Source organism: Peromyscus leucopus, chromosome 7, assembly GCF_004664715.2.
Source record: "Peromyscus leucopus breed LL Stock chromosome 7, UCI_PerLeu_2.1, whole genome shotgun sequence".
Classification (NCBI taxonomy): domain Eukaryota; kingdom Metazoa; phylum Chordata; class Mammalia; order Rodentia; family Cricetidae; genus Peromyscus; species Peromyscus leucopus.
In genome coordinates this window covers 115,468,339-115,482,549 of record NC_051069.1, presented here as the reverse complement: position 1 = coordinate 115,482,549, position 14,211 = coordinate 115,468,339, and positions in this window count along the sequence as shown.

The window sequence follows — 14,211 nt, the reverse complement described above, 5'->3', positions numbered from 1 at the left end:
AAACCTTTTACCATTAGCAAATAGCTCACAGCCCTGACACACAGCTGTGTGACAGCACACACACACACACACACACACACACACACACCAACCCCATACGGGTTTGCAGCACCAATACCAGACACTAGGGCTCAGAGAAGCAAAGATTTACCCTGGTTCATCGTTTCAGGAGCATAGTCCGTGGTCGCTTGGCTCTCTTTGCGTTAGAGCCCATGCTGAGGAGAACACAGTGGCTGAACAGAGCTCACTCCGTGGTAACAGGACCCCCGTGAGGTTAGTATTGCTGTTAGCCTCATTTTTGCACTGGGAGAGTGGAGGGATCCCGATATCCCCTTCCAGGGCACATTGCCCATGATCTAATTTCCTCCTGCCAGGCCCCGCCTCCTGAAAGTCCCACCACCTGCCAATGGCACTACAGGCTGGGAACAAGTCTTCAGTATGTGGGTCTCAGGGGACACATTTAGGAAACGAACCCTAACATCTCATGAGGCACATCCATCCCTTATTCCACTGACCTCACAACCCAGACATTCTCTGTGTGAGAGGGAACTGAACAGGTGTGCACATGCCAGGGGTAAGGGCACTGATGGCCATCTTAAAGGTGGCTACTGCCAAGGGCTGTAGTGGATGTGGCTGGATTCTGAACAGTAATTGTGTTCCAGGCAGTATGTAGAGAGAAAGCTGGTCATTCTCCTTCCCTGGTCACTCGCCACTTTTTCTCCTCTTTCTCCTTCTCCATAATCACCCAATCAGATTAGTGCTGCCGAATGTCCCATTTCTCTACTGGAGGAAACTGTGGCTTAGAAAGCTTAGGCCGCTTGACCAAGATGATGAAACTCATAGGTGGCAGAGCCAGGTCAGTCCAACTGCAGAGGGGCCGATTCCTTAACATCTTCCCAGGTGAAAAGCTGAGGCACCAGGAGAGGGAAGAGGAGGGTTTTGGAGATTCATGTTGACATCCTGAGATCCCAGTGTGAAAGCAGGAGACCCTGTCTTTCTCTGTAGACTTGAGGCGGTGGCTCAGGTAAGGGTGAGGCTGGGATGTGGATCAGGTTAGGGTGAGGATGGGATGTGGATCAGGTTAGGGTGAGGATGGGATGTGGATCAGGTTAGGGTGAGGCTGGGATGTGGATCAGGTTAGGGTGAGGATGGGATGTGGATCAGGTTAGGGTGAGGATGGGATGTGGATCAGGTTAGGGTGAGGATGGGATGTGGATCAGGTTAGGGTGAGGATGGGATGTGGATCAGGTTAGGGTGAGGATGGGATGTGGATCAGGTTAGGGTGAGGATGGGATGTGGATCAGGTTAGGGTGAGGCTGGGATGTGGATCGGGTTAGGGTGAGGGTGGGATGTGGATCGGGTTAGGGTGAGGCTGGGATTGTTTCAATGCTATGATGGAACTCTATGAAGTCCTGTTAATTAGCATGCAAAGGATACAGGAATTCAAATCCCCGATGGCAAAGAAACCCTAGAGCCGGGCGGTGGTGGCGCACGCCTTTAATCCCAGCACTCGGGAGGCAGAGGCAGGCGGATCTCTGTGAGTTCGAGGCCAGCCTGGACTATCAAGTGAGTTCCAGGAAAGGTGCAAAGCTCTACACAGAGAAACCCTGTCTTGAAAAACCAAAAAAAAAAAAAAAAAAAAAAAAAAGAAAGAAAGAAAGAAACCCTAGAATATCTACTATGTGATAAACGGTCTTCACTGGACTTGTGGAGGCAGCTGGCTTCTGAGCCGTGCAGAGTTCATATGAGTTATGATATCAGCTAACAGGATTTCCCGGATCACGGTCTTTGTTCAGCCAACCACCTAGAAGGTCCAATTCATGTGGGTTCCTTTCCTGTTGCTTTAACAAAATACTGGAAGCTAGATGATTTATTAAGAAGATGTTTAGGGACCAAAGGAATTCCGTAACAGGTAAAGACACCTGTCATCAGGCCTGACCACCTAAGTTTGATCCCCAGGACCCACGTGATGAAAGGAGAGAATCAAAGCTCACACGTTGTCCTTTGCCTTCCAGACAGGCGCTGTGGCCACTCCCAGGAAATAAATAAGTGTAATGAGAAATAGAGGACTGGCTTGACTTATAGTTTTGGAAATTTCTATCTATGCTCATGTGTGTGTATGGATTTGGAGCGAGCCCCTCACATCATGGTGGTCCAGAGGCAGAATGAAAGAACACCTGTGCTGTGGTGGGGGCTCTCTCCTTCCCCCCACTTCTCTGTTGATGCACCCAGTCTGTGGGATAGAGCCAGACACTCAGGGCAGGTCTCCCTGCCATGGCAGCCTCTCTGGAAATTCACACACACACACACACACACACACACACACACACACACACACACTTTACTAATTTAGGTGCTTCCAAATCCTGTCAAGCCTACAACCAGAGTTAACCATCAAAGCAGAACCCAGCTGCTTTCCTCGCAAACAGATAAGGAAATTGGGTCTGGAATGACTTCCAAAGCCCTTAGCGTGGCAGGGTGGGGAGCCCAGAGACTTAAGAGGTAGGACCTAGGGGGGTTCTTGGTAGATGTATTGGTTGCTTTTCCTTGTAGCTGTGACAAAATGCCTGATGGCGATGACTTCAGGGAAAAGGGGTTTAGTTGGGCTCTGTGTTAGGGGCCCTTGTCCATCACGGCAGGGAAGGCATGGCTTCGGGGGTTCCAGCCACGGCAGCAGGAGCTTGCTGAGTGCCCTGGGAGGTCCCAGCTGATCAGGACACAGAGTCGGACAAGAACTAGAGGCAGACAGCACATTTAAGGCAAGCCCAGCATCAGATTTCAGCTAGCTAGGCCTCCAAAGAGTGCCACCAGCTGGGTACCAAGTGTTCAAAAGCGTGAGCCTTTGGCGACTTTTCACATCCAAACCCTAACAACAGGGATTGTGGAACCCTGGCCTTTTCTCTCTTTCGTTCTTGGTTGTGGTGAAAGGTTTTGCCCAGCACCTGCTCTGCTGTGGTGGGCTGCCTGCTCCCGAAAGATGAAAAGCAATAGGTCCACCCAGATCATGAACTAGTTGTGTGTGTGTGTGTGTGTGTGTGTGTGTGTGTGTGTGTGTACATGTACCAGTGTGGAGCCCAGAGGTGACAATGAGTGTCTTTCTCAATTGCTGTACCTTATCTTCAAAGCAGTGTGTCTCGCTGTTTTGACCATATGACTGGACATGGAGCCCCAGAGACCCTCCTGTCTCCATGGTCCCAGCACTGAACTTACAGATCGGGTGTTGAGAGTTCAAACCCAGGTCTTCATGCTTGCACAGTAGGCCCTTCACTGACTAAGCTATCCCCCGTCCCTAGAATCCTTTCCTCTTGTAAAAGAGAATCTCTGTCCCTGTTGAAATCTAACCCCCGTTTTCTCTCTGGAATCATGTAACGGTGTGATCTGTCTGTGTGTGCTCATTACACCAATGCTGTGCCCTCAAGATCCAGCCACACTGATGCATATGACTGTAGAAGAGCAAGTCAAGTCCTGAGTGGATATATGTTGTTGACATGAGCTGGTCACGTCAAGGATCAAAGCCTCAGACCCATAGGAAAATGGCAAAACCTTCCCCAGGCCAGGGTTGGGAAAATGGTAAAACCTCCCTTCCCTATTTGAGTGTGTCTACTTTTCAACTTCTGTGACCATTGTAGTCCCCAATAGCAACAAAAGCCTTGAACCTGGTCCGCTGGCCAGCCCGAGTCTGCTTCTGCACTGGCATGATATTTAGAACTTCATCTTTTAGGGATGCACCCAGGAAAAGAAATCAATAATCTTGGCTTCCTTAATGGGCAGGGGGAACAGGTAGATCTCCTCCAGGGACTTGATCTTCATGTCTATAGGCAGTCCAGTTTGGTGATGGGGATCCACTCCTTGTCTTAGGCCCCTAAGACTGCTGCTAAATCCTCCATGGAAGCCACTGAAGCCTCCTAATCTTGGGCCCCCTGAGTCCTCCTGATACACTGGTGTCACCTGCCATTTGGTGGTGTTTTTCCCGAAGAAGAAGAAGAAGAAGAAGAAGAAGAAGAAGAAGAAGAAGAAGAAGAAGAAGAAGAGAGCATACATCTTGATCTGCAGCCTTCTGGTCCCACTCTCCTGTCAATTTGTAAGTTTAAACTAAGTCTCTGTTGTTCTATTTACCAACAAAGACTTGGAAGTCAGATGTGAGGGTGAAAATCTGCTAGATCAGAGAAGCTGAGAAACAACCAGCTGACCTTGCTTTTGGGCCAAAGACCTAGCAAGAAATGTATCTCTTCATTCAACCCAAAACCAAAATAAATGTCAAACTCTAGTCCCACACTTTCCTTCCTTTTTGTCTTCTCTATCCAAATTCCTGGCTTCTCTATGGCTAATGCTGGTTAGCTAGTCACTAGCTCTGCCCCTGATTCAAGATTAACTTTATTAACAGTCTCAGAGTGTCACAGTGTAATCAAATATCCTGCAGCATTTCCCCCTTTTGTCTAAATAAAAAGGAAAGGTTTTATTCTAACACAATAAAATTATATATGATAAGAACAATTATCAGGTAAGAATTACATTCACAATGTTCAATCCATTTGTATTTGGCAAATTCAGAGAAAATACTATTTTTTAGTCTATCTTGATGAATCCAAAGTTATTGGGGTTTTTTTGTTTGGTTGGTTTTGGGTTTGTGTGTGTGTGTGTGTGTGTGTGTGTGTGTGTTGTTGTTGTTGTTGTTGTTTTCCTAAACCACTTTCTTTTATAATTTCTTTTTTTTTTTTTTTTTTTTTTTTTTTTTTTTTTTTTTTTTTTTTTGGTTTTTCGAGACAGGGTTTCTCTGCGTAGCTTTGCGCCTTTCCTGGAGCTAACTTGGTAGACCAGGCTGGCCTCGAACTCACAGAGATCCGCCTGCCTCTGCCTCCCGAGTGCTGGGATTAAAGGCGTGCGCCACCACCGCCCGGCTCTTTTATAATTTCTATTATCAGGCTAAAAATATCCTTTTAGACCTTAAAACATTTTATTAAATAAACAGCTTAAGCTTTTATGTCTCTCAACTTTTATAAACTTTACATTTCTTTTGTAAGTTTCCTTTTTGAATCTGGTAACAAAGAAAATGGTAAAACTCAACTATCTAGTCTTAACTCCATCAGAGACCCAAGGAGGATAAAATATTACCTTAGTAAACAGGAAATGCAGAGCCAGCTCTCATTACAGATGGCTGTGAGCCACCATGTGGGTGCTGGGAATTGAACTCAGGACCTCTGGAAGAGCAGCCAGTGCTCTTAACTGCTGAGCCATCTCTCCAGCCCAGTTCTGAGTTCTTAACCCAACTGTGTTTTCCATTGTTACAACAAATCACGTCCCCATAAATTCATTGCTATGTTAGCCACATATGGTTTTAATTTTCCTAATTGTCCTTCTGGTCATATACTCAACTCATCTTGTACTTTGTTTTACCTGAGATAAAGTTCTAATCCCAAGAAGCTGAATATTTACCTCCTGAAGAGGTCAATCAGTATGCCCAAATTTTGATGAAATTATTGTTACATATGCTCCTGTGTCTACCAATCCCTCAATTTTGGGGCCATTTATTTGTATTTTTAGCTTTGGTCTCTGATCATTTATAGAAGTTTTCCAAAATGCTTGTTTCCTGGTCTCTCCTGAACTTTTTATCTGTTGAAGCTGTTCTGTCCTTGATCACATCCAGAGTAGTGTGGTTTTTAACAACAGCTATTAAGTCTTAATTGCTCTGTGGATGAGTTTTTTCTGATACTGATAGGGAATGATTGAACAAGATTTTATATTGGGGCCTGCAGGAGGCCCCTTAGAGTGTTTCCTGATGGCAAAGGGTTACCTTGCCTGTCCCTGTATTGATCTACATTCATAAGTCTAATGCTGGCCTTTGCCGCATCTTCTGCATACTCCAAAAGGCTGGGGCCTTCTGTTTAGATTATCTCTTGATAATCCAAACATTGTTTCTAGGGACACTTTGCCTACAATCCCTTGTTTACCACAATTAAAACATCTGACATGTTGATTTTTCTTTTTTTTTTTTTTTTGATTTTTCGAGACAGGGTTTCTCTGTGTAGCTTTGCGCCTTTCCTGGAACTCACTTGGTAGCTCAGGCTGGCCTCGAACTCACAGAGATCCACCTGGCTCTGCCTCCCGAGTGTTGGGATTAAAGGCGTGCGCCACCACCGCCCGGCTGATTTTTCTTAAAATTTCTAGAAATTACTTTTATCAAAGCAGTATCATATTGTGAGATGAATGGATTAGAAATTTTATATTCTGAATTAGCACTTTCAAAAGCCAAAGATCCAATTAATATTATTATTTGTCTGACTTCTGGATCTGATACTGTTCTATTTAGAGCTGAAGTCAATCTTTTTTTTTTTTTAATTTGGTGTTTTGGCTGTATGTATATCTGTGTGAGAAGCAACCAGCTGACTTGACTTTTTGGTCAGAGACACAGCAAGAGAACATTTCTCTTCACTCATCCCCCAAACCAAAAGAAGGGCCAAACTAGTCCTGCCCTTTCTTTTCTGTGTGTATTCTCTATTCAAATTCCTGGCTTCTCTATGGCTAATTCTAGTCAGCTAGTCACTGGCTCCACCCCCTGATTCAAGGTAAACTTTATTAAGAGTCTAGTAGTGTCACAGTTCAATCAAAGATCCCACAACACTCACTATGTGGCCAAGAATGACCTTCAGCTCCTGATCCACCTGTCGCTAGTTACCGAGTGCTGGGATTAGAGGTGTGCAGCATGCGCAGTGGGAAGTGACCTTTTATATACCCTCCCTATGTATTCACAATCAAGACTAGTGTTCCCAGGACTGGGGGGATGGCTCAGTGGGTGAAGCTGCTTGCTGCACACGCACGGGGACCTGTGTGCAAATCCCCAGCACCCACATAAAAGCCAAGCACAGTGTAAACCTGACAGAGACAGGAGGGTTGTTGAGGTTTGCTGGCCAATTAGTCTAGCTGAATTGGAGAGCTTCAGGTTCAGTGAGAGACCCTGTCTCCAAAAATAAGGTGGAGTGATTGAGAAAGACACTCAACACTAATCTCCAGCCTCCACACACATGGGCACACAATACACTTGAACCCACACACACTTGAACACACACACACACACACACACACACACACACACACACACACAAAACCTCTTCACAGATAACACCAGAGATGTGGCATTTCAGGGATTCCAAATCCAGTCAAGTTGACAATGGGGGGATTTCTGATGACAAGATAGACTCACCCTGAGAAATGTGTCCTTCAGTGATTCCCTTGAGTGGGCAGCACAGAGTGTAATTAAGTAACAATGCAGTGTTACTGTGATATCATCAATGGTACTGTCCTTGTATATGTAATAAATTTATTTATTTTTTTTAGACAAAGTCTCCCTGTGTAGCACAGGCTACTCTAGGGCTTACAATCCTCCTGCTTTGGAGTGTTATTATGCACTATGTATTTGTCATTGTGTTTTATGTCAACTTTAACAAGATGGAGTCATCTGAGAGGAGGGAACCTCAATTAAGAAAATCCCTCCATAAGGTTCAGCTGTAGGGCATTTTCTTAGTTAGTGATTGATGGGGATGGCACAGCCCATTGATTGATGGTGAGTGGTGCCATCCCTGGGTCTGCAGTCTTGGGTTCTACAAAAAAGCAGGTTGAGAAAGCCATGAGGAGCAAGCCAGTAAGCAGCATTCTTCCATGGCCTCTGCATCAGTTCCTTATGGTGGAATTTTATTTGTACTGAAATGTTGATGTAACCAAATGTCTTATTAAAATAAGAAACACAGAGCCAATGTAAAAGAGAAAGCCGAGAGGTCAGAGCTCAGAGATAAAATCTTACCTCCTGCAGTGCTCCTAACTTCCCCGAGAGAGAGCTACTTCCTGTTTTTCTGTGTTTAAATAGTCTGTCTGTTCTGCCTTCTCATTGGTTCTAAACCCAACCACATGACTGCCTCATCACTGCCTGTAAGTACCGCCCTCCATGTCTTAAAGGCATATGTCTCCAATACTGGCTGTATCCCTGAACACACAGAAATCTACCTAGCTCTTCTAACCATCACGCTCTTGCTATGGCTCTAATAGCTCTGACCCCATGGCAACTTTATTTATTAACATAAAATTAAAATAACATTTCAGTACAAATAAAATATCACCATACTGAAATGTGATTTTAATTGTATGTTAATAAATGAAGTCGCTTGGAGGTCAGAGCTAATAGCAAGCCATAGCAGAGCTGGGTGTTCGTGGCGCATGCCTTTAATCCCAGGACTTGGTAGAAGAGCTAGGTAGATCTCTGTGTGGTCAAGGATACAGCCAGCATTGGAGACACACGCCTTTAATCTCAATACCATAGAAGACCTGGAGGGCTGTACATACAGGCAGTGACAAGGCAGTCATGTGTTTGGGTTTACAACCAATGAGCAGGCAGAACAGAAAGACTATATAAAGACAAACACACAGGAAGTAGGTCTCTTTCAGAGTGGTAGGACCACCGTAGGAGGAAGGGTAAGGTTTTAGCTCTGAGCTCTGACCTCTTGGCTTTCTTCTTTACATTGGTTCTGTGTTTATTGATTTGACTTACACTTGCACATTGTAGTTCATCACTGAAGGAAGTCAGGACAGGAACTCAAACAGGGCAGGAACCTGAAGGCAGGAGCTAATGCAGAGGCCATGGAGGAGTGCTGCTTGTTGACTTGCTCCCCATGGCTTGCTCAGCTTGCTTTCTTTTAGAACCCAGGACCACCAGGACTCAAAGGGTTGAGCCCTCCCACATCAATCACTAATTAAGAAAATGCCTACAGGCTTGCCTACAGCCCAATCTTATAGAAGCACTTTCCCAATTGAGGTTCCCTCCCATCTGATAACTCTAGCTTGTGTCAAGCTGACATAAAACTAGCCAGCTCAGAAGAGATGGCCCAATGTCAGGACCTGAAGTTCCTTGGTGACCTGACCTCAATCTCTTTGAGCCCTATGACCTCACAGCTCCTCACTTCTTTATCATCTCTGTGACTTTCTTTGGCTGCTCTCCCTCACCTAGAATGTGCTCTTACCATTTCCACCCAAGAGGCTCAACTCAACACCATCTCATCCAAGAACCAGTCTGGAACTCCCTAGTATAGTGGTCATGCTTGGATCTCAACTAAGGAGTTCATCTTTCAACAGCCTAGGTAGGTGGCAGTCAAGGATGTAGGATTTAGGTTACAGACAAGGCAAGAGTTCATACCTTGACTCATTGTTCCTAACTTCTGAAGCTCAGCCAGGAGATTAGTTCAGAGATGCCCATGCTTCCTGAGCCAGACCTTAAGACAGAGAAACAGTCATGGAAAGAAATGTGCAATGGGAACAATTTCTGCAAAAGACACAGCAACCTCTGTCCAAAGAGGCATACCTTGGCATTGTGTGGGAAGAGGTGAGAGGAGCATTCAGGTAGAGAGAAGAGCATGTGCAAAGGCCCTCAGCTGGGCGGAAGCAATAGGAATGATCTATAGCCCCATATTCTCCTCACCCAACACTATGCATCATGGGAAGGGCTGGAGACCTCTTAGCTTGTTGAAGAAATGAGACAAAAGTCCAAAGGTGGCCTCAGGGCCCCGACTCCTAACCCACTCCTTTTCTGATCCTGAGTTTCAAGAGCAGTTAGTCAGGTAACCCTTGCTCACCCTTCTCCATCTCCCCGCCCCACCTCTACTGTCATCTCCCTTCCTGAAGAGTAGGATGTGAGGGGTGCACCAGGCCACACCTTTCTTTGGGGTCACTCTTGAATGGATAGGAGTTGAGCCCTAGCAACCTGGGAGCCAAATTTCTACTTCCCAGGTAGGCCAAGATATGAGGCCACTTACTAGGTTCTGTGCCAGGTGAGTCTCTGTCCAAACTACTCTTCCAGCATCAACAAACTAAGGCCTACATGTCCGGAAGGACATCCAGTGACATCTGTCTAGCCAGGAGTCTGAGGGACAAGACCAAAATAATTATGGTGTAGGGGTGGAGCAAAGGAGGTCCTGGGAAGCCCCTTGTCACTCATCATGATGCCTGGACCCTGAATCCCAAAGCATTTCCTTCTCTTGGCAGGTCACCTGCTTTAGCTGAAGCTGCCAGAGGAACACCTGTGACCCATGAAAGAGGCAGTAACTTCAGGAACACCTGCGAGCCTGCCATGGGTGTAGGATGTGGGTCACATCATGACCACACCAGTATCTAGCTTCTCGGCTCCTGGGGCAGGCTGAACTCCAGGCACAAGGCAGGGAGAGACAAGGACATAATGGAGGATGAAGTGCCATAGTCAGGTTTCTGTTACTGTGATAGACACCATGACCAAAGCAACTTGAGAGGAAAGAGTTTATTTCATCTTACAACTCTCAGGTCACAGTCCATCACTGAGGGAAGTCAGGGCAGGAACTCAAGGCAGGAACGTGATGACTAGAACAGAAGCAGAGGCCATGGAGGGGTGCTGCTTACTGGCTCATTACCCATGGCTTCTTGCTCAGCCTGCTTTCTTATAGAACCCAGGACCACCAGCCCAGGGCAGCACTGCCCACAGTGATCTGGGCCTTCCTATGTCAATCATCAATCAAGAAATTGCCCCCCAAGTGGCTAGAGAGATGGCTCAGCAGTTAAGAGCATTGACTGCTCTTCTAGAGGACCTGGATTCAATTCCCTGTACCACATGGTAGCTCACAACTGTCTATAACTCCAAGATCTGACACCCTCACACAGACATACATGGAGGCAAAACATCAATGTACATACACTAAAAATAAATAAAATTTTAAAAGTGCCCCCCATTTTGACACTTCGGATCCAAGTAAAACTGAGCTTTAAAAAAAAAGGGAAGGAAAGAAAGTAAAGTCTCCACAGACTTACCTACACCTAATCTGTTTGATGCATTTTCTCAATTGAGATTCCTTCTTTATAGATATATCTAGGTTTGTGTTAAGTTGACAAAACCAAAAACCAAAAACAAAAACAAGCAGGACAGGGAATCATCTGCTCTCCAAACCACTGGCCCAGATGGTGAAATGCCCTCCATGCCAACAGCAGCTAATGTGTGCCGTGTCATGACCTACTTACTATAGGCTCAGGGGAGGGCCGGAGGGCCACCTGCAACATGGGACTCAGGCAGGCAGAAAGACAGCGTGGCAGAAAAGGCCTGGCCCTGTTCCACCTGCCTGGGTTCCATTCCTGTTTTTGCTGCTGGGTGGCCCTGAGAAATGGGAGACCTGAGCTCTTTTCTTGATTCCTAGGTGGGAAGAGTCAAGAGGCAACCTGCAGGAGTCAATGTGGCAGCCACTCATCCCTGCACCAAGGCTGTGGGACGAAGTTCCCAACTCGAGTGGCTCAAACAACACCAGTTTATCCTCTCGAGGCTCTAGAGACTAGAAGTCGAAGATCAAGAAGTCAACAGTTAGTTCCTTGAAGGACTAGAAGGGAGGACCCAGCCTCCGCCTTTCCCCAGCTGCCGGCAGTTTACTGTAATCTGTTTGTGGAGGCGTCATCCCAACTTCAGCCTACATCTTCATGGGGTGGTGGCTCCCCCTGTGTCCAGATTGTCCCCTTTCTGCAGTGCTGGACACAGAGCCCAGGGCCTTGTGTATGATAGGCAAATACCCCCATGCAGCTCCATCCCTGGACAAATTGCTCCTTTTTATAAGGTCGTACTGGATTGGCAGTCCACTCTACACTTAGCTTCTAATAGAGATCTACTAGTGGGCTCCCACTCCACTGTAACTAATTACATCTGTGATGACTCTAAGGTCACTTTGGAATGACTGAGTATTGGTGTGGTGAAAGTATAATTTATCCATAACACCACTTGTGGGCTACTGAACACTCAGAATGAGTCTAGGGGTCTTGACATGTTCAGTGTTAAATATATCCTGGGGTTAGAAGATTTAGAACCCCCTTACAAAATATAAGACATCTCAATATAACTTAAATATAAATGATATTGTTTGCCCCATCTCTTAATCGTATTGGTCATATGCTGAAGCGATAATACTGTAGATTTATCCTTTGGGAGTATTTCTAGGGGCTGAACACAGGGCCTTGGGTGCTATCATGCTACCACTAAGTTGCATCCCAGCCTCTTTTTTAAAAAAATGATTTATTTATTTATTTTATGTGCACTGGTGTTTTGTCTGCATGTATCTGTGTAAAAGTGTCAGAAGCTGTGGAACTGGAGTTACAGACAGTTGTGAGCTGCCACGTAGGTGCTGAGAACTGAACCCGGGTCCTCTGGAAGAGCAGCCAGTGCTCTTAACCCCTGAGCCGTTTCTTCAGCTTCCCCTGTTTTATTTTATGACAAGGTGTCACTGTGTAGCCCAGGCTGGGCTTGATTTTTCTATCCTCCTGCCTCAGCCTTCTGTGAGCTGAGATAACAAACAGGTAACATTGCCTCTGGCTGCAGACACAAATTTAAAGTTTTTTGTGCCATCTATGGTTTCACTGATGTGAAGGGCTTTGTTGCTTTGTTTGTTTCTAGTTTTTGAGACAGCATCTCCTGGCATCTGGAATTTTCAATCCTCCTGCCTCTGACTCCTGAGAATCTGGGATTACAGGCTTGCACTACTGGCACAACCGTGCTTGGTTATAGAAATGAATATATGCCGGGCAGTGGTGTTGCACGCCTTTAATCCCAGCACTCAGGAGGCAGAGCAAAGCGGGTCTCTGTGAGTTTGAGACTGGCCTGGTCTACAGAGCGAGATCCAGGACAGGCACCTAAACTACATGGAGAAACCCTATTTCAGAAAAAAAAAGAAAAGAAAAGAAAGAAAGAAAAGAAATGAATATATATGGTTCTGGAGAGATAACTCAGTGGGTAAAGATGCTTTCCATCAAGCTGATTGACTAAGTTCCATCCCTGGGACCCACATAGTAGAAGAAGAATGCTAACTCAGAGAGTTCTCCTCTGACCTCCACATTCACATGGTGGGATACACACACACACACACACACACACACACACACACACACACAATCAATCAATCAATCAATCAATCAATCAATAGATGGAAAACTTAAAACCCAGAGTATGTTTTCTGCTTCTCAGTTTTTATTAGTGTAAGTTTTGCTGCTGTTGTTTTGTTATTGTTTGTGGGGGTTGCTTTTAGGTTTTTGAGTCAAGGACTTGCCACATAGCCAAGGCAAGGATGGTTTCATACTCTCCATTGCCCTTCAGCCTTCCAAGTGAAACCACATCCAGCTGTGTGAGTGTGTGTGTGTATGTGTGCACATAGAAGTCAAAGTTGGCTACCCGGTGTGTTCATCAATCACTATCCACTCTGTTGTTGTTGTTATTATTATTATTGGTTTATCGAGACAGGGTTTCTCTGTGTAGTTTTGGTGCCTGTCCTGGATCTCGCTCTGTAGACCAGGCTGGCCTCGAACTCACAGAGATCCTCCTGGCTCTGCCTCCTGTGGGCTGGGATTAAAGGCGTGTGCCACCACTACCCAGATTTTTTTTTTTTCCTAATAGGTAATTTCTTCTCCTAGTGGTCACAGCAAACACTTGATCATCTTGACTGGGGCTCCAATTTGTGGAGCCACCACCTCCTCGATGAATAGAGACACTGGGAATTCAAAGTGCTTTTAAATGAATTTCCCCACCTCCAGTGGCCTGAGAACTTCAGGTCACTGTATGCCTCTGTTTTCCTGTTAGTCACACTGAACTAATATTGACAAGCCCTTAGAGTGGAACTGGTGAACACAGGCTTGGCTTTGCTGGAGACCCGTCACTGCTGCCTTTTTCCTCTCCCTGGAGATGGGAAAGTCAAGCGCGTTTCTTTCCATGTTCAAGCCTTCTTCACTGAGTGGGTTTGTCTCACCTCCCAGAAGTGTGAGGCACACGCCATCTGGTCCCATCTTTTTCAAGTTGATTCATGGTTATTTTTTCCCATGTGTTATAAATTCTTCACCAACTACATCAAAGACCATAGTTTACTTAAACTTGTTTCAGATTCTTGTTAACAATGCTTGAACATTATATATATATATATATTCTGGGTTTTAATTTTTCTCACTGGTGTGTGTGTGTGTGTGTGTGTGTGTGTGTGTGTGTGTGTATCCCACGATGTGAGTGTGGAGGTTAGAGGAGATTTCTCTGGAGCTAGCACTCTTCTCCTACTATGTGGGTCCCAGGGATGGAACTCAGTTATCAGCTTTATAGAAAGCATCTTTACATGCTGAGCCATCTCCCCAGAACTATATACAATTTCTTTTCAATATAAGTGTAAACCTGAACTATTTTCCATCAGGATTATC